The sequence below is a fragment of the Triturus cristatus genome, chromosome 10 (assembly GCF_964204655.1).
Source record: "Triturus cristatus chromosome 10, aTriCri1.1, whole genome shotgun sequence".
Classification (NCBI taxonomy): domain Eukaryota; kingdom Metazoa; phylum Chordata; class Amphibia; order Caudata; family Salamandridae; genus Triturus; species Triturus cristatus.
This window is the reverse complement of record NC_140593.1, coordinates 893335396-893359145: the sequence shown is the minus strand read 5'-3', so window position 1 is coordinate 893359145 and position 23750 is coordinate 893335396. Positions and strand designations below refer to the sequence as shown.

Genomic DNA, 23750 nt, shown 5'->3' with positions numbered 1-23750 from the left:
GGTGAGATATGGGAGATGTGGGGAAATCTCTGGGCCATTCCCGGTTGAAAAGGGTGTGAGGCAGGGCTGTGTCCTGGCCCCCACTCTTTTCTCCCTTTTTATCAATGGGCTGATTGAGTATCTTTTGCGCACCGCTAATTTGGACTCCCCTGTACTGGCGGGGCGTAAGGTCCCGGCCCTAATGTTCGCTGACGACACGCTTTTGTTATCTAAATCCTACATGGGCATTCAGCGTACATTAGAGGCCTTTTGCTCCTTTTGTAAAATCAGGGATCTGGAACTGAATCTTTCAAAAACTAAATTTATGGTTTTCGGTTCCAATTCATTTAACTGCCCCCACCCTAAGTTGGGTGATATTGAGCTGGATAGGGTTGCCACTTTTGAGTATTTGGGGGTGACCCTTAATGATAAAATGAATTGGGGGTCCCATTTGGCGAAGGCCAATTTGAGACTAGCTCAATCAGTGGGGGGTATCCTGAAGGTGTTTAACAACACCTCTTCTAAACCTTTGGGCCCCCCCATGGAAATTTATAAATCTCAAGCTAGAGGAGGAGCGCTTTATGGCGCTGAACTATGGGGATATTCCATTCCCGCTTCCCTCTCATCTACTGAGAATTCCTTCATTAGGAGATTGCTGAAACTACCTGTCAGCACTCCATTAACTCCTTTGAGATGGGATTTGGGTCTGGTTCCCATAGAAGAGATTGCCCTGAACCGTCCTCTTCAGTTCTGGAGGCGTCTTTGGTCAACGCCTGAGTTGGTAAGCTATAGGTATGATCTTGGTGATATATTGGCAAGGGGTAAATCGGATAAGATCCCTTGGCTTGCCTATATAAAGAACCTCTGCAACTTAATTGGGATGGGGAACCTATGGTCCGCCCCGGAAGAGACCTGCCGTGCACTTTCGAAGAATTCACTGCGGGAGGTCTTGAAATCATATAGGAAGGGAATTCTATTCCACTCCTCTCTGGGTAGGCTTACTGACACTTTTCTGGATACTAAGTTTAGTCCCCAGTTTGAAGTTTTCCTGGACGTTATCCAACCACCTTTGGCAAAGAAACTCTACATCCAGTTTAGACACGGCTCGCTACCGTTGAGGGATCTCACTCATAGATGGTCCAACGTTTCGGATCCCGTAAGCACGTGTCCTTTATGTACTGTTACCTGTGAAACAGAGTTGCATGTTGTCCTTTTCTGCCCTTTATATATCATTGCAAGAAAAAAGTGGATCGTCCAGTTATGCAAGTCTAGGGGTCTTAGGGACCACAAGGAGGTGTTTAGAATTTTGAAATATGATACTACTCCATTGATAGTGTTTGCAATGGCCAAATTTCTTCTCTCAATGTGGTTTACAAGGTCCAAATTTATGATTTCCGCCACTCATTTCTCCTGATTTTAGTATTACCTATATTGCCACTATAGTACTTTGAGGTGTAGCGAGTATATCTTTGGCCCTGGATCAATTTTTAATAATTTGTCTTTGTGGAAAAACCACGCTCTTTGACTGTGTATTTTTTATGAAAACATTTTAATGTTTTAATGGATTACACTCTACACAATGTTTATTTAATCATGTTTAAATGTATATATGTATTTATGTCTTTTTATGGTATTTTACCGAAATAAAAGCTTTGACTGACTGACTGACTTCGCTTTGATTTAAATAATGTTATTGGTGTCAAGTGGAGAAAGAAGACATTGGTCCAATGATGGAAAGGGTAGAAGCTTCCTCCCAGCTACAGGTTTCAGTTCATTCCTCATGCCTGCAGGTTGGGGACATCCTGGAATTCCAAATCTAGATCCAACACAGGTTCTCTCCTGTATCTCACTGAATCCCCAGGCGAAGATATTTCCTTCAATTTGGAGGACTGTTTAATTTATTGTTGGGAAAAGCGCGGGCTAACACAGCATGTAATGTATTGAATGAGCCTCTTTCGATGGAATTTTATTCATACAGAATTTTAATTGGGCTGCTTTACTGACATAGATGAATTGTGTATGGTTCAAAGTAGTGATTTTTCCCTAGTGCAAATCAAGAACTCAGGCAATAAGCAGGTCTAGAGTAATTGTTAATTGAAGAGTGGTATCAAATCTAATCCTACTTAATAAAGACAAGTTTTGCAGTTGTGGCATAGATGTAACACCCCCCTTCAGGAGGAGAAGGATTGTACAGTCTCCTCCAAAAATCCTGGGTGATGCAACTTTCCTTCTTCACTCTATGGTATTTCCGCTCAGTAGAAATTGTGTCAAATGAGAATCTTAACAAATCTGTGGGTATCTCTGGTAAAGGGGGCATGGGGAATATCCTTACTTGGCATGGAGGGGAGTTGGAATACTCCAGTTACAGCGGATGAGACCGGGAGTTGGAGCTGAGTAGCAAGTGTTTCCTAATTCCAAGGGTGCCATTGGGTTCAATAGCAATAGAAGTACCTAGTAATAGCCTATTAGCGATTTCTTGGAATACAGCTGGACTATTGACTGATAGTACTAAAATGGTGCTTGTGAACAGTCTGGCTGCATCCAGATGCATCCAGGAAACTTGGTTAACTAACGATTTTGTGTTAGAAGCTTACTTTGTTTTTAGTTGTGCTGCAATTCCCTTTTGGGATGGTATGCCAGAGAGGGTGTTTCACTTCTTTTAAGTAATAATTACTTCTGGATTTATAGTCAGTTTGCCCATGATTCAAATTTAATTCTTGCCATAAAAATATATCTGGAGTTAGATGAAGACATTACTGAATCACCTTTGGTGGTGAACGCATATATCCCCCCAGACATTGTCTATGGGCAGTTGGTATCTTAAACTTTGTCTTTTCTCTTGTATTAGGGAGCAAGAGGAATGTAAAGATATCTAATATTGGTAGGCGATTTTTAATGCCACAATATCCAACCCTGCTCTAAGGTTATTTACAATGGAGGACAAATAAGTAGCATTAAGAAATGCTTCCTCAAGCTTCCCTCCCAATACTTAAACCAATAAATTAAGTCTACTTCTTTTGAAAGTTTTAAGAACTATGGAATTCTTAATAAATGGAAAAATTGAGAATGATACCCCTGCAAAATATACTCCTAAATCGTAGTAGGTTTTTTGTTCAATCATTGATTATAGGAGTGTTCCACTTTTGGTATGATCTCCAATTTGAATGTCAATAGTAGTTCCATAAGTGATCATTAACGCTCTCCTTTTTCATTGATTGATTTAGTTCAAAAGGAAGTAGGGTCTTGGAACCCCAACGAAACAGTAGGGTTTGATAAATCAACTGGCAGACCTCCTTGGAATACCAACCTAACTGCTAATTTGAAAGAATCCTTCACTCAGTTAATTGCAGGGCCCCTCTACCTGTACCCAGAGCCACTATTTAAGTATGAAAGTCACATGAAATCCTTGGTGGCTAAATCTAAGTTAAACAATCTGGTCTCTTCAAGGAGACCACATCATAATCCTGTTATCTTCTTACATAGGGAGATAGTGAGACGTCAATTTGTTCCTTTCTCTGTGCAAAGAGACAATTTTCCCCTCAAAAGAAGGCGGCAGAGATTAAACATTGCGCTTAGGAAGGAGCAGCATGATCATAAATGGTTTGAGCTAAAAGAAGCTGCCTTCCGAAAGGACACAAACAGATTTTAGGAAAGTATGTCTAACAACTGTGGTTGTAGAATAAAATTTCTTCAGGTCCAATTAAGGAAGATGGATGGAGCAATTACACTGATGATCTTTATTCACCCAATCTTGGTACAGAGTTGCCCACGGCTCCTCTACATCCTTCCCTACTGCTTTTCGGGGAGTGAGAGCCTCATGAGATTCCCATTTTCAAAATCAAGAGAGAGGCCTCGCTCTGGCCTATATTTCCTCACACCTGTTTTAGTACACTGTTATCCACATGATGTATTTCCCCCTTCCTGGTTTTGCGAGTATTTTAGCCCATTTTTACATAAAATGGGCTCCAGATATCTCCCCTCTAATTACTACCAAATTGCTCTACTTGATGTGGTAGGAAAAATATTTGCCAAGAGTATTCTTGATCATCTTACAGTGTGGGTTGAGGAGGAAGAGATTCTCCCTATAGATCAAGCGGGGTTTAGGAAGAATCATTGTACATCTTTATACTGAAACTATTTGTGGATAAGTACATGTCTAATCGTGGATTCTTTGTATATGCTACATTTATAGATTTTACCACAACATTCAATACAGTGGATCATCTAACCCGGGGAAAATATTTGAACAAGCAAACATGCCTGAAATCTTTCTCACATTAATCACTGCCCTCCACTTCTCTACTTGCTACCAGGTGTTATAAGGGTGGGAATCAGGGCCTCTCATCTATAATTCAAACTAAAAATGGAAACAAGTTGGCCTGTCGGCCACCTATTCTTTTCTCACTACGTTTCAGACCTTCTTGAAAGCTAATACAATAATAAGGGGGATTCTCCTTGAATTGGTGGCCGCCCTTTCCCATGTCTGATATATGCTGATTTCATTGTTATTTTGGATGTAACTCCCAAGGTTTTGATTGCTCTCACTACAGTAATTTGTCACCCCTCATTTTTTTAAACTCCATGATTGAAAAAGCAAAATCTTGATTTTTTTTAAATGCAGCAAAGTTAGGAAGTTTTGCAACCACGGTTGGTTTCTTGGTTCAGAGAAGCTGTAGATAGTAAAATTATATCTTTACCTAAGGAAAAATATGTCGGGCGGTATGAACGAAAAGGATCACATTGACCATTGTTCATCTGTGGCCTTGTCACATGCTAATGGTTTAAGAGCATTTCATAATATAGTGTGTTGTACGCATTTTTTTTACATTTGCTGTCTTTATGTAAGGTAAAAATTCCCCACCATTATTATATGCCATAGATTCAATCGGAATGTGAAAGTAGGATGGAAGGTCAAATTTAGCATAAGTTATGAGATTTTAATTAGTCTGTCCTTGTACCTACTCTAAGATTGGAATTTGGCTTAACAATTGTCATGTGCAAGGCTTGGCTAGTGTACCCCAGTGGAAATACCAGCTCATATTAATTCTTTAGGGATTTTGACTATGTTCTACATCAGTTTGCTTAAAGTGGCAATCTCTGGACTCTTTCTTCCATATTCAACTTTTCAGTTTTGTTAAAGTATTTGTCCAGTATTACAAGTCAATGGTTAGATGTAAAATATTGCGAATTAAAGAGAAATTGTGAAGCAATAACTGCCTCATGTCCGTTACGGGAAGCTCAGCAGTATCTGTCTGAGAACCTTGCGCATGGAATCCATCGTTTAAAATTTATTTTTATTACATGTGAATTTAATTCCCCTATATGTGTTAACAGCAAAGTGGTCTAATTCAAAAGATAAAGATAATCTGTGTAATATGGGTATTCAGGATTTTAATCGTGCATTATTTGTTTGTCCTGCACTGCACTTTCCTCACCGTCGTATTTTATGGCTGATGTTTTTAAAATGAAATATTAAGACAGTATTGGAGGCTCAGCAAATTCTATTCTCTCCTAAGAATGAAGGCATTGGTCAAAAGGATTTTACATTTTTAAATATTTTTACATGTATGCTATTAACGTGATTTAATTTGTAAACAGCCATGTATTTGAGGGATTTCCAAAAAGTAGTAGAGCTATTTGGGATTTTCATGTGCATAGGTAGCCTATTCCACAGTTTTACTGGGGAGAAGATAAAGCTTCTACCCCCCCCCCCCCCTCCCCCAGGGTGCTTCTTTGATTGTTATTACCACCAAGTTATATGAAAAGGTGGAACGATGTGCTCTTGTGGGAGTATACCACTGGAACCCATGCTTTTGATATTCTGGGCCGCAGCCATGAAGGGCCTTGTGAGTAATGCACAAGGCCTTAAAGATGATTTGCTTTTTGGCAGCCAATGAAGTTTGGGTAATATGTGAGATATGGTTTGAAACATTGGAATCCCTAAAAAAAAGACGTGCAGCGACATTCTGAAGAATTTTGAGTGTATTCAGTAATTTCTGTTGAATGTTAACATATAGAGCATTGCAATAGTCAATTTTTGATAGTACTAAGGCTACTACCACTGTTTTTTGGATGTCAAGAGGAAAGCAAGGAAATCCTTTTTAGGTCTCGCGCCTAGCGTTGCACTGCGCAGCAAGAGTCCTTTTGTCCGGGGTTCAGAAATGGACCCTGGAATCGTACACGCTCGTGCGTGTGTTTTTTGTTTTGTCTTCTATTATTGGGCTTTTTGTGGCTGTATTTTTTAGACAGAGCACGCAATAGGCCAAAGGCGGGCGTATCACTCCGCCAACGGCCTATTGGTGTCTGTTACACGCACTAAAGCCTATCTGGTTTCAATTATCCTGCCCAGACACGGGCCCGATAATTGAAAGCATATGGCTGTCTGTAGCGCGCGTGCGCGCACCATTGGCGGCTGTCTCTGCTTCCAAAAGCGATTGCTTTCGGTTTCGCGATCGCTTTACTTGTGTCTTTGCTTTCAGTTTTGCGATCACTTTACTTGTGGCTTTGCGGCTTAATTGGGAGGAATGCGTGGCTAATCTTTACGCGGTTACAAGGTAATATAAATGAAGGCGGTTACAAGGCAAAGTAAATGAAAATGCGCTGCAAATATTTACTTTGTTACAAGGTAAAATAAATGAAGGCGGTTACAAGGTAAAAAAATGAAAAATGCGTGGCAAATATTTACGTGGTTACAAGTTAAACAATGCGTGCCTAATAATTTGCACTGTACTTCTCTTTTTCTAATGTCGCGTCAGGCTTACTGAAATAATTGACTGTATCTGCTTAGCTACAAAACAAGGACTCGTTTGGGCTAAGTCATACTTTCTGACTGGACTGAAAACGTGTGATTTTGGATAGACTTCTTTCTCTTTCCGTTACCTGATTCCCTTAAGTTGTGTGTGTGGTTGTGTATGTGTGTGTGCTTGTGGTTGTGTGTGTGGTTGTATGTGAGTGTGGTTGGGTGGTTGGGTGTGGTTGTGTGTGTGGGGTTGTGTGGTTGTGTGTGTGTTTGTGTGATTGTATGTGTGGTTGTGGTTGTGTATTTGTGTGTGTGGTTGTGTTTGTGGTTGTGTTTGTGGTTGTGTGTGGTTGTGGGTGTGGTTGTGTGTGTGTGTGGTTGTGTGATTACACATCACATAATTACACTGTATTCAATACAACATAAATACACTCCACATACCACTCAGTACTACATAATTGCACGTCACATAATTACTCTCTACTTAATGCAAGATAAATACACTCCACACAATACCACTCTGTGCCACATAATAACACAGCACATAATTACACTGTACTCAATGCAACATAAATACACACCTTTCACTCAAGTTCGTGCTATATTAAAAATTAAAAAAAACAATTGCAATGCAATAGGTCTCATATTACTGAATCTTTGAGCTGCTATTGGTGTTGCATTATTATTAGCAATGACAACAGCTCAAACTTTAATAATGCGAGACCTATTGCATTGAAAATGCTTGTTTTAAGTATTCTCAGGGTATAGAAGCATGATGTGACATGATTGATCTGATAGAGACATCTAGCCGCACATTCCTTACCTTAGAATCCTCCTCAGGCGACAGACTGGATCTGGAAATTATTTCAGCAGTACCTCTGCGCGTCGATGGATGGCGGCGCATGATTCTGCAGCGACGTCATCTCCCGAATGTGACATCAACTGAGTCCATATAAGCCCTTTCCTGATGCACTAACATCAGTTCCCTCTTTTCTGCGCTAGCAACGTGGATATGCACTGCAGTTCCTCTGGCTGTTTTTCGGCCTACTTGATGTTGTACTGAATTTACAACTTCCTTCTGTGGCATTATCAACAGACCCTTCAATTGGCCTTCTACAGCCTGACCAGTCTAACGTTGAGCCTGTACTTCCTTAGAGTGACTGTCTTTTCGATATCCTGTTGGGTGCTTGGGTTAAACCTGAAACGGTGCTCCCTGTGGATCGCTCCATTTCTCACAGGCATTGCCTGGCCGCGGTCCCTCCTGTCTCCTTGGACATCCCTCTACTAAGAGCTTTGTGGTTCAGGCTGCTATAGCCACCCAAAATATTGATTCTCTCCCTTCTGTACCTCCGGAAAGAGAGGCCAGGAAATTTGGCGCTCGTGGAGGCATATTTTTTCTTCTGGCTCTGCCCCGTGCTCTCTGAACACTTATTGTGTCCTCGCTCGCTTCTCCCACGCCTTGTGGGACTCAGTGGAACGCCTCTTGCCCTCCCTTCCGAAAAAAGCCCGGAATGCTCTTGCTCCCCTGGTACCAGATGGGCAGAAAGCTGCCACTCTTAGCATCCACTGTGGTATGGATACCACTGATTCTGTTGGGCGGGCTGGGGCCTCTTCCATAGCTCTACGTCTGCATGCATGGTTGTGTACTTCCAGGTTTTTGGAGGCTATGCAAGGTACTTTAATTGACATGCCTTCTGATGGCACCTCCCTTTTTGGTGTGCATGCCTACTTTGCTTTATGCCTGTTCAGAGATAGTCATGGTGGTATGGAGTCTTGACTCTGTTATTGTACTAGGGTTGTCGGGGACAGTTTGTTTCGAATTGTTTTGACTCTCATCCGCCTTCATAGGGCGGAGTACTTCTCTCTCTTCCACATTACACCTGGTGTGATGTTTCTGCTTTCTGCAGACACTTTTCTTCTCATTTACGCTGTCAGTGGCAGGTTTCATTTCTGGCCATCTAGAACATATCTTGCTTTGTGGTCTCTTGGGAGTCTGTTCTTATAGCTTCTTTTTGCTGCAATATTTTTCCTACCCTAGCACTTACTCTGTGGTGGGTATTCTGTTTGGTTTTCGATGCACTATAGCCTTGTTCCCTGTTCTCGGGGACCTTATTTCGGATGTTTTAGAGGCATTTTGTGAGCTATATATGTACATAGTATCCCATATAGGGATGTTGACTTCAACTTTTCTCTGCCCCTTATGGCCATATGGGCGATACTGGTACCACAGACAGGCACACTCTTTGGCCTCGTTAACTTTTTCGTTCCAGCCCTCAACCCTCTTTGGTGTGGACCTTATCTTTGTTCTGTTTTATTCTGTTAAACACATGACTTTTCTCCTACTCATATTTGTGTCCCTGTTGGTTTGGGCCTGGGTTCCACGATTCCACCTACCTACTGCTCTTGTGGTATCAGCATCTTTTTGGCATTGTTCAGACTTGCCATGGAGTTAACTATTAAAAAACGTTTTCTCACAGAGTTTTTCGCTGATTCACTTTTCTTGGTTTAATAGTCCAACTTTCCAGCTAAAATCATAGTTTTATAGTCCCTAATATATAGATTGTATCTCTCTTTTTCACCAGGATCATAATTGTTTCCACCATTTTTGTTCTTGTCTAAGACAAACCTCTTTTTGAGATTGTAGCTTATCGTACTACCAAAGGGGTAGTAGGTTAGTTCCTGTAACAATTTGGAGATATTAGAGGAGCCAGCTGCTCTACTGCTTTACCAATCCATTTCTAATCACTATGCCTGCATATTAGAAATTAATTTATAAATATTTTATCAAATGTGGTAACTTTTGGACATATTTTTTTAATAGGCCAAAGAAGGGGACATAAAATAGTTGGAGGACCACTTGTACATTTGTACATCTGTTGCTTGCTGTCAGACTCTATTGACTGCTGATTAGCCTTCCTAAACACTGCCATTTGGTACATGGTAAGGATGTAGGAATGAAGGGTGCGACTGTAGTTTCTGCTGTTCCTAGCGTGATGTGGTCCTTTAGAAGTGACCAACCTGTTGTGTCTCTTCCTGATTACTGCTGGTGTGGCTGTTGATGCTCAGGTGCAGAAACTCACACCTCCTTGTGCCTCTGTTTTCAGTATTCCAACTTAGAGACAACCCTGAATCTAGAAGACAGTCTGAGAAGAACAGATGAAAGGGGCAACGACCCAAACCTGTTCTAAATTTGCACACCTTTCCAGTCTGTAGAACCAGCATAGAGTGGGAGATGTTGACGCACTTGGTCCAGTTCCACATTCTCTCTGACCAAGCAGGGGGTGTTCCGCAGTGTACCCAGTGGAGAAATGCACAACCAGAACAGATGTCTGTCTGACGGGCAGCTTCCCAGAGGTGAGGTGGTGTCTGGTCTAGAGGAAGAGCTGTCTTCCTGTCCTGAAATGCCTGGGAGTACCATGCCTGGAACAAGAGGGAAGGAGAGAGCCAAGCTTGCGGGAGGGACTGGCTACCATTGTGAGCAAGAGTAGTTAACCCCAGAGCTGTGGGTCAGTCTAACACAGAGATTCCATAGAGCTTGACAGGGGTGTTCCTGATTCAGAGCCTGTCACCCTTGATTAAGCAAAGTAGCCGCAGCACTGATTAAATGTTACCGAGCAGAATGCCCCATCGATATCTAGCTGCTCAGTCTGAGGCACTTGCCCCAAGTGTGCTCAAGACTGACTTTGCTGTTGTAGCTGTTGCACTTGCCCCCAGTGTTATCAAGCACTCTCCCCTGCCAAAGTGGTTACTACTATCACAAAGCTCATGGCACTCATCCAAATGTTCCTCTCATCAGATTCTGTTGTTGCAGCTGTAGCACTTACCCCAAGTGTGTCCGAGCAGACTGTGCCACTGAAGATACTTTTACAAAGGCCGTGTCACTGCCCTAGTGTTCTTGAATTGACTTCATGGTGGCTAGCCTGTGACACCTCCCCAAAGTCTACCTGAGCAACTAGGCCGCGGTACGTGAGGCTTCTGCCATTGAGACACTTGACCACTATGTGTCCAAAACACTGCCTGGATGTGCATCTCATTAGACCACGCTGCTGCAGCTGATCTGTGAACTGCGTAGAAGGGTCCCAACTGTGGCTACCCAGACCTGAGACTGCTTCGCCACCTTGAACCTTGGCGGTCTGCCCAACTGACCTACCGACTCACCAGTCAACCAAAGTGGAGGAGGCTCTGATTAGAATCTTGGGACCCAGACTCCGCGTGTGCACGCAAGAGGGCGCTGACTCGAAGACCGCTTCACTCATGCACCACCTCCGGACTGTGCCTCACAGGGTTCTCTAACGCTAAGACAGAGTGGGGGGAGGGGAAGTAGAAGGGCACCCTCTTCCAAAGAACAGTGACTCTGCACCAGAGGTTCTGAATACCCGAGTGTTTCTAGAGTGTAGGCTTGTGTATCAAAGTGCTTCTCTTTTACAAATGCCAGCACTTGGCTGGACAGTGAAGTTATAAGGCTGTTGGGTCCCTGAGTTCCAACCTTGCTGTACTTCAACACTACCTCCCTGAAATGCTTGTACCTATTCGCCATCGCTACCATTGAGAGTCAAGTGGCGAAGAGGTTGCACTCGGCCCAGTAGCAAAGTGAGACGGGCCCTGGGACATCAGAGGCAAACGACCCCACCCCCATTGCTGAGGCCCAATAGTCCCTGCTTGCTCATTGGTAAAACAGACGGAATGTATTGTATTGTATTGTAATTGCATTTGTATAGCGCTTACTACCCCTGACGAGGCGTCAAATCGCTTTTTCCGGCGAGTAGCATGCTACTACGGGACCCATAGAGGATTAGTGTTGAATTAGTATAGTGAAACATGCAAGTAAATTTTAAGTGGTGGATAGGTTAGTCAGATATTTGGATTCGGAAGGATAGCAGAAGGGTAGAAGAAGAAAAAAGGTTTGTATTTCTAAAGCTCTTGTTGCCCCTGATGAGGTGTTGAAGCACACTACTCTGGAAACCCATACAGGATTAGTGGTGAATTAGTATGGTGAAATATGAAAGTAATTTGAGTGGTGGGTATTAGTCAGTTATCTGGAGTGAGAAGGATAGCGGACGGATAGAAGAGGAAGAAAGGTGTGCATTCATATAGCACCTGTTACCCCTGATGGGTGTTGAAGTGCTTTTCTGGCGAGTAGCACGCTACTCCGGAACCCATAATGGATTAGTGTTGAAAATAAGTATAGTGAAATATGAAGTAACTTGAGTGGTGGATATGTTATGCAGTTATTTGGATAGAGAAGGGTAGATGGCGTGATAGAAGAGGGAAAGAGGTTTGTATTTATATAGCGCTTGCCACCCCGAATGGGGTTTTGCAGCGCTTTTTTGGCGAGAAGCACGCTACTCCGGAACCCATAAGGATTAGTGCTGAATTAGTATGGTGAAACATGAAATTAATTTGAGTGGTGAATATGTTAGTCAGTTATTTGGATTGAGAAGGGTTGGGGAGGGTTAGAAAAGGGAAAAAAGGTTTGCATTTATATAGCGCTTGTAACCCTGATGGGGTGTTGAAACGCTTTATTGACGAGTAGCACGCTACTCTGAAACCCATAAAGGATTAGTGGTGAGTTAGTATAGTGGAATGTGGAATTTGAGAAGTGAATATGTTAGTCTGTTATTTTTATTGAAAAGGATAGTGGAGGGATAGAAGAGTGAAGAACTTTTTTTTTTTTTTTAAGGTCATAACAGTAGGAGGAGGCTTTTGGGTGAGTAAAAAGGGTTTTTGGAGGGGAAAAGTCAGAGGGAAGAGTTTAGAGAGGTTTGTTTTGGGGGATCGGTATAGTAAAAGAGGTGCCAGATAATGCATGGAGGGGTAGAGTAGGAGAGAGTCTAGAAAGGGTTATTTTGGGGATCATAGTAGTGGTATGGGATAAATGAGAGAGTGGATGTAGAAGATATATTGATAGATGTATAGGGGGAGAGATAGGGTAATGCTTTGGAAAGAGTAGTAGAAAGAAGTTTGAGATGAGTCAGAAAGTTGGGTTAGAAGACATATTGAGAGAAGTATAGGGTGAGAAATAGGGTAGTGCATTGGAAATGCCAAATTAGAAGAAAGTGATAAATATATAGATCCATAAGTACATTGAAAGTATATAGATGCATAAAGGAGGTAAATATATGTACATTAAAGATATTGATCGAGGTACAGGATAAGAGATAGGGTAGTGCATTGGATATGCTTTTTCACGAGAAAAGTAAGAGACCCACAGATCCAAGTACATGGAGGTACGTAGATGCACAATGGAAGTAAGTACATGTAGACCAAAGATGATTTTTTTCTTTTTCTTTTTTTTTTTTAACAACATAATTATTCTACATGTTTATACAAAGCAATACACAAAGATAGGTACATATCTATAGTGAGAATAAGTTGTGGGTGGGTATTACTGAATGGGAACATGGGCAGCATTTCTGGCCCTAGTCCCGACCAGTCTCGAACAGGCTCAAACAGACAACTGCCCTTGTCCTCTCTGCCCTACGGGCTCAAACAGGCAACTGCCCTTGTCCTCTCTGCCCTACAGGCTCAAACAGACAACTGCCCTTGTCCTCTCTGCCCTACGGGCTCAAACAGGCAACTGCCCTTGTCCTCTCTGCCCTACAGGCTCAAACAGACAACTGCCCTTGTCCTCTCTGCCCTACGGGCTCAAACAGGCAACTGCCCTTGTCCTCTCTGCCCTACAGGCTCAAACAGACAACTGCCCTTGTCCTCTCTGCCCTCAGCCTCGACGCCCGGACTGAGACGCCCTAACCCTGGCCTTTTTTAGTCCTAGTAATCAGGTGTCCCCTCCAGCCAATGGGAACCCTAGCCCTAACACTATGCAATCACAACACTACCCCTAAAATCTGGAACCAGTAGGAGACCAGGACCTTACAGCCAATCTTAGCCCTAGTCCAAGCAACCAATCAGTTTAAAAAAAAAAAAAGATCTCTACGTCCAATAGAAGCCCTAGCCCTACCAGTAGTCCCAACCCAAGTTCAAGCAACCAATGGCACGGGAAGCCCTAGTCCCTACTTCCAATAGAAAGCCTAACCCTACTCTTAGTCCCACACCTAGTCCAGCAACCAATCACACCAGAAGCCCTAATTGCTACTTCCAATTAAAGGCCTAGCCCTAGTCCCACCCTAGCCCCAACAACCAATAACACAGGAAGCCCTAGTCCCTACTTCCAATAGAAATCCTAACCCTAGCCCCAACCGTACATTGATTGAATCACAGACTCAGAAACCAATCAGAACCCTCAAATTCCCAACCAATGAGGACACTAACCCTAATCCAGTAGAAACACCAGATACGACCACCAAAGTGTACAAATGTACCAAACAATAGCAGACTATATAAGGTCCCAGCTACATCAGACAAGGTTTGCTGGCCATGGAGTTGGAAGCTTCTGCTCTATTCAGAAATCTCCTAGGAGACAGACAGGCTCAATCCACACTTTGGACTTGTGCAGGTAAGGGCCTAACAAACTTGTGCTTTAACAATACTGTTTGAATAAAACCTTACTCCCTCTCCTGGCCAAAAAACAAAGTGCACAGTCCCTATTAAATACAGTTTAAACAGCACACAGCCCATTACTGCTGTCTCAGAGCACCCTCTGGTGTAGAATATCCCTGTTGCGGGTGGGGGGGGGATGAGTGGCTGGTTTCACTGACTTGTTAACACAAAATGGTGGCTGGGGGTGCACTGCTTAACATACAGATCTTAGCACAGAGCAAAGGAGAAATTTGGAGGGGAAAACTGGTAGTCACGGCTGGGGAATGAGAGGGGAAAAACTACAGAGTTTGGACTGCAAATCCCACAATTCAACAGGTTAAATGGAAGCAGTCACGGGCAGGAAAAACCACAAGTTTAAACACATAACAGGTGATAAATTATGCAATCACAGGCAGGTTAAAACTACAATTTTAAATTGTAACAACAACAGGCAAAGACCGTTAAAGAAATGTAAAAAAAGAAAAGATGATGCAATCAAAGGTAGGGAAAATCGTTTTTTAGGGAAGAGACAGTACTAGTCTGCCTCCTTACCACTTCCTTGACTCTGCTCATTGCAATCTGGGGCACATGTAGGCTGCAGCTCACAAGATGGAGGAGAGTGATGTAAAGTACTTTAACACCCTGCACTGAGAGGAGTAGCACTGTGAAGTGACCTCACAAATTGAAAACGATGAGCAGGACTGACTTTCTCTGTTCCCTACTTGTGCTGTCTAATGTACATGCTTTAATTAGAGAATGTTCCTGTTATAAGTAGGCAAAAACCCTACGCTCCGAGGTCTTCAAGGTCCGACCTTACCTTGTTTTACTGCTTCTCAAGTCAAAATTCATATCTCTTTTTGTGCCTTTTATTTCCACCATTTCAACAATGCACTCAAGTCATGCGGTAGGAAAAAATAGAAAATATGAGTGTAGAGCCTAACCTAAAAATATTTATCTACTACAGCAAAGAATTCATAACAGTTTATACGTAGACTAAATCCATACTTACGGCAAGGAGGCACATCACACAGTTCCATGCGCACGTTTTTATTTTGAGTGAAGCACCAGGGGCCCTCGTGTTGGTTACCGGGATTGCGGCAGTACGCATGCCCTCCTCCGATCTCTGGATAGACCACGCTCTTCAGATGGTTGCTGTGAGGAAACCGGTTCTTCCACAGCTGGAACTGGTGGCCTGATCTGTGATGTAGCTCTCTCTCTGTCGCCTCACCCCTAACGTCTGTCATTGACTCTGTCTCTCTCTCTCTCTCCTCCCACCCAACCTCTGTCATTAACTCTGTCTCTCTCCTCACCCCTAACCTCTTGTCATTACATCTGTCGCTCTCTCTCTCCTCAGCCAAGCTCAGTTATTAACTCGGTCTCTCTCTCCTCACCCCCAACCTGTCATTAACCCCTTCGCCGCGGCAGGAATTCCGCTGCGGCGCTGGGGGGGGGGGGGTTTGGGGGCAGCGCGGTGGCGCTGTGCTCGTGACGGAACCACTCCGTCACGAGCCACGGTTGAGCTGTGCTCATGACGGAGTGGTTCCGTCACGTCTCCGCCCACTGCGCTAATCGCCCGCACAGGCGGGGAATTAGCGCCGCGTGGGCGGAGCGGCCGCCAACGGCCACAGCATGACGGAACCACTCCGTCATGAGCACAGCGCAACCGTGGCTCATGACGGAGTGGTTCCGTCATGAGCGGGGAAGGGGTTAACTCTGTCTCTTTCTCTCCTCACCCCAACCTCTGTTATTAACTCTCTCTCTCACTCGTCACCCCCAACCTGTCATTAACTCTGTCTCTCTCCATCCCTTAACTCCCCCAGCCCCTGCGCGGACACCCTCCCCCCCCCCCCCCCCCCCCACCCCCACCTCTTGGTTTTGATCAGTCCAACCTATTGCCAGACCTTTGGTGTGTTTTGTTGCATACCAGCCCTTTCCCTTGGATGCTTCTGTGCCAGCTCATTTCCCGTGCTTCTGTCCATACCAGGTCCCGCCCGACCCCGAGGATGTTTGATTTTGGACCACGTGACGTGCTTTTCTGTGCGAAAATATTTGTGAATGTGCCATGGTGTATGCATGGATGTGTCTGTACATCCCTGGCCGCAGTGGTATTTTGTATATGTCTTTGGAAATCATTCCGGTGTGTTCTTTCTTTAGTTAGTGTTCCGCTCCAGAGCCTCCGTCAGGTGCACGTCTGTGCTCTTGGCAGCGGTCAGATTTCACTTCCTGGGTGGTGGAGGGTCGTGAAGGCTTTCCTGCTCTGCTGTCCAGCAATCCGTGCCTCTGTCAGGGGTAGACGTAGAACGTGAACAGCGATGCGTGTGCCGGGTCCCTCCCCTGCGCAAAGGTGTTCGGCTTTGGCTGTACGCACGGAAATTGGGATTCCGTAGCCCGTTTCCGACAGTGAGAAGTGAGTACAGACTTAGGCTTGAAGGCGTGGCTCACGCTGTGTTAAACCGTATCCGCGCCCGCCGTGCTAGAAGTAACTAAGCTAAGCACCCGAGCTTGTGATTGCTGTGGATTGATACGAAAGGAGATTATATAAACCATAAAGAGTTTGAGATGTTGCTATGGTTTCCACGCCTTGCAAAGTAGCTCCGGCACTAATTACAGCAAAGAAACCACGAAGCCAGCGGCACAGACCTTTCCGGTGGTTACCTACTGTTTAAAGATAGTTATTTTACTACTCAGACCACATTGTTTAGGGTCGTGCAAGTGTGTATCGTGACTAGAGCTATTACTTGGAGTAAGTGAAGTTTTCTGCATGTGAGTTTTGACGCCTCAGCTAGTGCGACACCGTCAAGCTGGTGCGACACCGACAGCCATCAGTGGCAGGGTTGCAAAGCGTTAAAGGTGGCACGCATGGCTCGTCGTTTTTCAGCACAGACGGTATTGATTTTAACTTGCAACGACATATTGTCAGCAAGTTTGCCGGGTAAGACTAGATCAGAGGATAAACGTAGGAAAAGCAGGAGTCTCTTCGAGCTGCAGGCGTGTATGCCTCTAATCTCGAGCTTCTCGAGCCTTCGGTTGTTGATTAAGAATTTTGCAAACCCGTAGGCCTCAATGTAAACTTTATCATAATGAGTAATTAATGTTATACAGTACAGTGAAAGCATAGGAATTATAGTTCCTGGCTAGAAAAACGTTCTTTATTTCTGTTGTCTCAATGTCGATTATTGTTTCAGTGTCAGGATCCCCCACTGACACTGTGAAGCGATTCCATTCTTGCCTACACCAAGTAGGGAAATGGATGGCTACTAACTGTCTAAAGTTGAACTCTAGCAAGACGGAGGTGCTACTGTTTGGGGCTCATGCTAATTTTTGGTCACCAGATCTTTGGCCCCTAGAACTGGGTCCACTTCCAAAGCCAGTGACGAAGGTTAAGAATTTGGAAGTCATTTTTGACACCAAACTGTCTTTTGAGTATCCTGTTAATCAGGTTACCTCCTCTTCCTTTCATACATTGCAAATTTTGTGAAAAATCATCCCTTTTATTCCAGCCGAGCTTCGTAAATTGGAGATTTCAGCACTTGTTCTTTCGAGAGCCGATTATTGCAATGGGCTCTTTATTAATCTTCGTAAAAAATGTTTAGCCAAACTTCAGGTAGTTCAAAATGCCGCGGCCAGGCTTTTAATGAACATTCCGAGGTATAAATCAGTCTCTTTGGCATTGAAGGACTTTCACTGGCTGCCAATAAAAAAACGTATAGAGTTTAAGGCCCTCTGTATTGTTTTTAAATCCATTCATGATATAGGACCAGGTTTCTTAAAACAGAATCTGTTACGCTATATCCCAGCACGAAATCTTCGCTCATCCTTGTTTAATGATCTGGTTGTCCCCAAGGTAAAAATATGTTCTTGGGGAGGTAGAAGTTTTTTGTTAGGTGCTACTAGGCTGTGGAATTCACTTCCACTATATTTAAAACATGAGAACAATCTGTTAGCGTTCAGGAAGGCATTAAAGACCTGGCTGTTTAATCATTGAGATCTGTCTATTCCCAGCCTAAATGAGTAAGCGCCTTGACACCTTCGGGTGATTGTTTCGTGCTCTACAAATCGCCTTTTCATTTCATTTCATTTCGGTGGACCTTCGAATCGAAACACCCATTAAACTGGTTATTTTAAAGCTTTCTATATCGTCAACATAACCAGCAAAAGTATAATTTAAAACTTTGAAAACGGAAAAAAAAATCAGACAGGTACAATTTAACATAGAAAATTTAAGGATGCAGCATTCTCACTCTTAGCTCCCCTCTCTACAGAGAACTTAGTACAAAATGAATAGAGAACAACAGATGAGATTTTTATCACAAGAATCCATTTGTTTTCCCTCTTCCTCCAAGGTGATCTGAATTTTAAATCCTTAAGTCAAGTTTTTATTTTATGCTTAGCTACTTAAAACATTGTATTAACTGACTACAACCATACAAACAAATATACAGTGCTTAAGTTAAAACTAAATAACCACATTCCTCAATAGTTTTCATAAATTAGAATTATTCCATGGTCATTTTGCCTTCCTATAAAAAGTAACTATCAAGTGACGACGCAATAGTTCAGAAAATAAAATGAATACAACTCATTGCTCGATAATTTTTGTAAATGAGAATATTTCCCCAGTAAGTTTGCCTTTCCCATAAGTGGAAATTATCGAGCTACCAACCATCTGTACATTCCTCAAAAAATTTCATAGATTTCATCTAGGCATCTTTCCTTTCAGTTACTAAAGTTTACATAGCCATCAATCATCTAAGCACAATAATGATACCATGAGTTTCTTTTCAGCCTGCAACAGGAATATCACCACGTTTATGTTTAGAATGGGACCATTCAGATTGAAAGCACCTATGACAGCTTGTCGACATCATCGAATTTGCCTTTGATTAAACCAATGTCATAAAAGGTTCTGTCTTTCCCTCATAAGGCCTGAGGAAATGCAAATCCAGTGGTGTAATGAGATGCTAGCTTCTTTGAATAAGCTAAATAAGTTGTTTTCTCTTCCGTCAGACCTTTTTGAGTGGTGGGAGATTGGCAGGTAACCTAATCAACATTGCATACATCTATATTTTATATGACTGATACCCTGCGAAAAAATATTGTGCCCTCCGTAGGACCTTCTAGCCATTTATCACCATCCATGCATGGAGTTGCTTAGTTAAAGTTGATTGATCCTGTAGGCGGCACAGTGTTCTCATATTCCTATTAATATATTTCTTAAAAGCTTGTACAATGATTGAGGCTTTCCAAAGGTCTCGCGCTCCCAAACTTGCTAATGCTTCTTTTAAATATAGACAAGCTGGACCGTTGGAATTACTCAGCATCAGTTCATCCCAAAGCAAAGAATTTAATGAGTCCGACTTTGTTGATTTCAGCATGTAACAAAAAATTAAGTTGCCACCTTGCGTAGCTATAACTTGGTTAAGTAATCCAAACTCTGATTGAGCCTGCGTGGGAGTGGCTGATCTCAGCTTGCGGAACAGTTGCTTTTATGTCTTTATCACAATTTTATCAGGTAAGAGGGCATCAGTGCCACTCAGGGCTTCATTTCCATAGCTTATTGTTGGTAAAAGCTTTGCCTTCACTACGTTCACTTTGGATCAAATAGTGGGCCCTTCAGCGTTTTGTAGTGTTATGAATGCAGATAGTAGTGCTTGGGCCGTTCACTTGGGTATTCTGCTCATGAGCTAAAAATTATCCTTTGTAATAGATCATTAATCCTAAAGAATTTATACCCCTGGGTCCCTTCAGTGCGCTGGTTTGAAAACCAAGAATGCTGCTTTATATAATTTTTTTAATGATTACCATTGGTTTTGTTATATTCACCTCCAGTTTATTTAGCAGTGAGTACTCCTATAATTTGTTAATCAGCCGTTGCAGGGCAGCTTGTGTTTTGCTGAGAAGAACCACTTTGTCCGCATACATCATGTTGGAATGCAGTTATCCCCCCAACTTCAGGGAGTGCGAGATTACAAGCTCTAATTCACTCGAAAGATCAGACATGAACAAATTGAGCAGCAGGGGTGTGGGCATGCACCCCTGCTTCAATCCAGTGAAGGTTGGGATACGGCGTGAGAGCCTCTGGCCTTTGCCGATCTTTACGCAAATTCAAGTATTATGATGCAAGAGTTGGATTGCCTTAAGCAAAGTCCAGGAATACACTATAGTTTCAGTTTTTCCTATAGTATGGTCCTTGGAACTCTGTCAAAACAGATTTAAAATCTACAAAACAGGCAAGTAAGGTGGAGTTGGACGCCATAATATTATAAACATGATCCCCCAAATAACCCTTTCTAGACCCTTCCCTATTCTACCCCTCCTTGCATCATCTCATATCTCTCTTACTATTCCAATACCCCAAATCGAGCCTTTCTAAACCCTTCCCTCTGACTCTTCCTCCTCCACCTCCCTTTTACTCATCCCCAGCCTCCTCCTCCTGCTATGAGCCCCAAAATAGGCACACACAAAATAAAGAAAAATCATTTTAAATCCTTCTCTATTCTATTCCTTCACTATCTTTTTCACTCCACATAACAGACTAACATGCCCACCACTCAAATTAATTTCATATTTCACTGTACTAATTCACCACTAATTCTTTATGGGTTCCGGAGTAGCATGCTACTAACCGAAAATGCACTTCAACACCTCATTGGGAGTAACAAGTGCTATATAAATGCAAACCTTTTTCCCACTTCTATCCCTCCGCAGTCCTTCTCAATCCAAATAACAGACGAACATATCCACCACTCAAATTGCTTTCATATTTCACTATATTAATTCACCACTAATCCTTTATGGGTTCCGAAGTAGCTTGCTACTCGTTTTAAAAAGCACTTTGACACCTCATCAGGGGTAGTAAGCTCTATAGTACTGCAATCACAATACAATACATAAGTAATGAAAGAGCACATAAATTAGTGGGAGTTCCACTACCTTTATTAAAGCCAGTTTGGTTTATGGGCACAATTTTCCTTCTATCAGCCCAATCCTCCAAATCTTTCAGCAGAAGTGAAGCAAACATTTTTGTATTGCTACCTAGAAGGGTAATCGAACTATAATTAGCTGGAGTTGATTTATCTCCTCCTTTATAAATAGGATGTACAGTTGCACCATGCCAGGATTCTGGAACTGCGTTGTTCTTGAGAACGTGATTGTACAACGTGGCAAGCTTCACGGACCAGCAAACTGGATTATCCTTAAATAGTGCTTGCGGCAAATCAATAAGGTCAGGAGCGCCGTCCTTGCGGCTATGTGAAATTACATCAACAACCTGCTCAGAAGGATATGACAGAGCCACCATTTCTTTGATCCTTTATTTTTAGATGGAATATTCAGATGCACTATGAAGCTGTAACTGGTCAACTGGAATTGTACGAAACTGGCCTCCAGATTAAACAAGCATTTGCAATGCAATAGGTCTTTCTTTTGAAGACTTTTATTCATTTCAGGTTGGCTTGGATGGTATTTTACCAATGCCAAACTATAATACTTTGCCTGGAGGAGTAAAAGGCTTTGGCTATTTTACAGCTCAGCATGGATAGCACTGTGCTAATCTTATGCTTAAAGATTTTGCTGTAGGAATAGCAAAAAAAGTTGTCCTTCTCTATACCGCGGGGTGCATGGCACTGTGCTAATCCTACGCTTAAAGACTTTGATAGAAAAGCAGACATTTGAGTTGAGCAAATTTAGAGTGTCGCTGGTGTTGAGAGTGCTCTATACTGGAGCTGCTTTCCACCTTAACTCAAACTACCCAGAGTTCTCGGCTTTTGTATTTGCATAATTTATGCATCACTCTATGCCTGAAAGGGTATTGTTTGGGTATATGTATATATTTATTGTTTTGGGGGAGATACTCCCAGACCCCCTTTTTATATTACTATATATATCTGCATTTCTTCTTTATTGGAGGAGAGACCCCCCTTCTTTATTTAGTTATTTTAAATGAAAAGAGGCCCCTCACCCCACCCTATAACCCTAAAACACCCTTACCACCCGATACCCTTGCCCACCCCTTACCACCCTATTCCCTTGCCCACCCCATAACCCTAAAACACCCTTACCATCCTATAGCCATATCCACCCGACTCCCAAAACACCCTTACCATCCTAAATCACTAACCACTCCTAAACCCTTAAACACCCTTATCACTATATACCTCCACCCACCCGTAAATCGTAAAACACCCTTCCCACCCCATACCCTTATACACCTGTTAAACCACCCTTCTCACCCCATACACCTATCCACCCTTAAACCACCCTTCTCACCCTATACCCATATTCACCCTTCCCACCCTATACCACCCCTAAACTCTAAAAAGTACTCTTACCACCCTATATTCCTACCAACGTCTAAATCCTGACCAAAATACCCTTGCCCCCCTATACTCCTACCCACCCCAAGCCCTAAAAATACCCTTACTACCCTGTAACGTTAGCTATCCCTAGACCCTAAACATATCTTTATCACCCTATACCCCTCCCACCCCTAAACCTAAAAATACTCTTATCACCCTGTACTCTTAGCCACCCCCTAAACCCTAAAAATACCGTTAACACCCTATAACCTTAGCCACCCCATACACCTGAAAATACCCTTACCACTCTATAACCTTACCCACCCCTAAAGTCTAATTTGTGTGTGTGTGTGTATATTTGTACACACATATACATATTTACACACACTTACCTTAAATATACTTTCTTTGCGTGGTAAATGTATACCCGTTGTAAAGGCATGTGTGGTAATGCCTGCGTTTTTAGAGGCTGTTCACCGTCACATCAAAGTGGATGCATGTGGATCCATGTGGATGATTTCAAGTATCTGGTTCTGTTATCAGAAACTTGGCAGACAAGGAAGTCTCCCATGTCATTCTTAGAGAAGAATTATACGAGCTCTAGACATCTGTTGTAATCAGTTAAGTTGTTATCCAGAGTTGTTTTGTTAATACTGACCATGGACATTGCGTATAACAGGTAAGTAGCTTGTACTGTGCTTCAGTTTCTAAAGAAAGTGCCCTGTTCATATTTTCTTCATTCATCTTCCTGATTTTGATGCCTACATTGATTTCTTCTGACTACCTTTGTATGTTTGGCTTCCAGTCAAAACTACTGACTGACACCTGAACATCTTTTAAACCTCTCTCTAAAGTAGACATAAAGAAAATCACCTCAGTTAAACCATCTATACATCAGTTAGACTAAATTCTCTCTAACGTAGCAGAATCTGCAATTGCCCCCTTACTCCCCAGTGGAACAACATCCAGAATGCATCCCTTAACCTAAGCATTGTTCACATTTCCTTGGAGAAGGGACTTGGTAACCTATACTTAAAAAAACCTAAGGCTGACCCTGACTGCAGCAAAAACTACTTGTCTGCCTTTTGCAAATATCAAGGCCAAATGTATAGCAAAACACCTAAATAAATTCATACATACATTAGTAAGTCCTCTTTCCACAGCATGATAGACTACCTTCCCAGAACACAAAGCTCAATGTCTAGGTGGAATCTGAAACTGAATCATAAGAAATGATCATCTAACATCCCGAAAACAAC

The 23750-nt window shown here is 42.7% G+C and overlaps 1 protein-coding gene across 3 annotated transcripts in view; it reads left to right on the top strand.

The window, feature by feature from the left end:
• The window catches only part of SCAP (SREBF chaperone), a 654188-nt gene that overhangs the window by 187516 nt on the left and 442922 nt on the right, over nt 1-23750 (top strand). The window contains exon 1 of one of the 3 annotated variants that reach the window (XM_085628621.1): nt 14087-14171. The exons of 1 other annotated variant lie outside the window; for it this stretch is intronic. The gene's annotated coding sequence lies outside the window, so the exon portion shown is untranslated. Of the gene's footprint in view, nt 1-14086; nt 14172-16470; nt 16602-23750 lie in introns of those variants that run through there. One more of the 3 variants, XM_085628620.1, reaches the window with a different exon arrangement.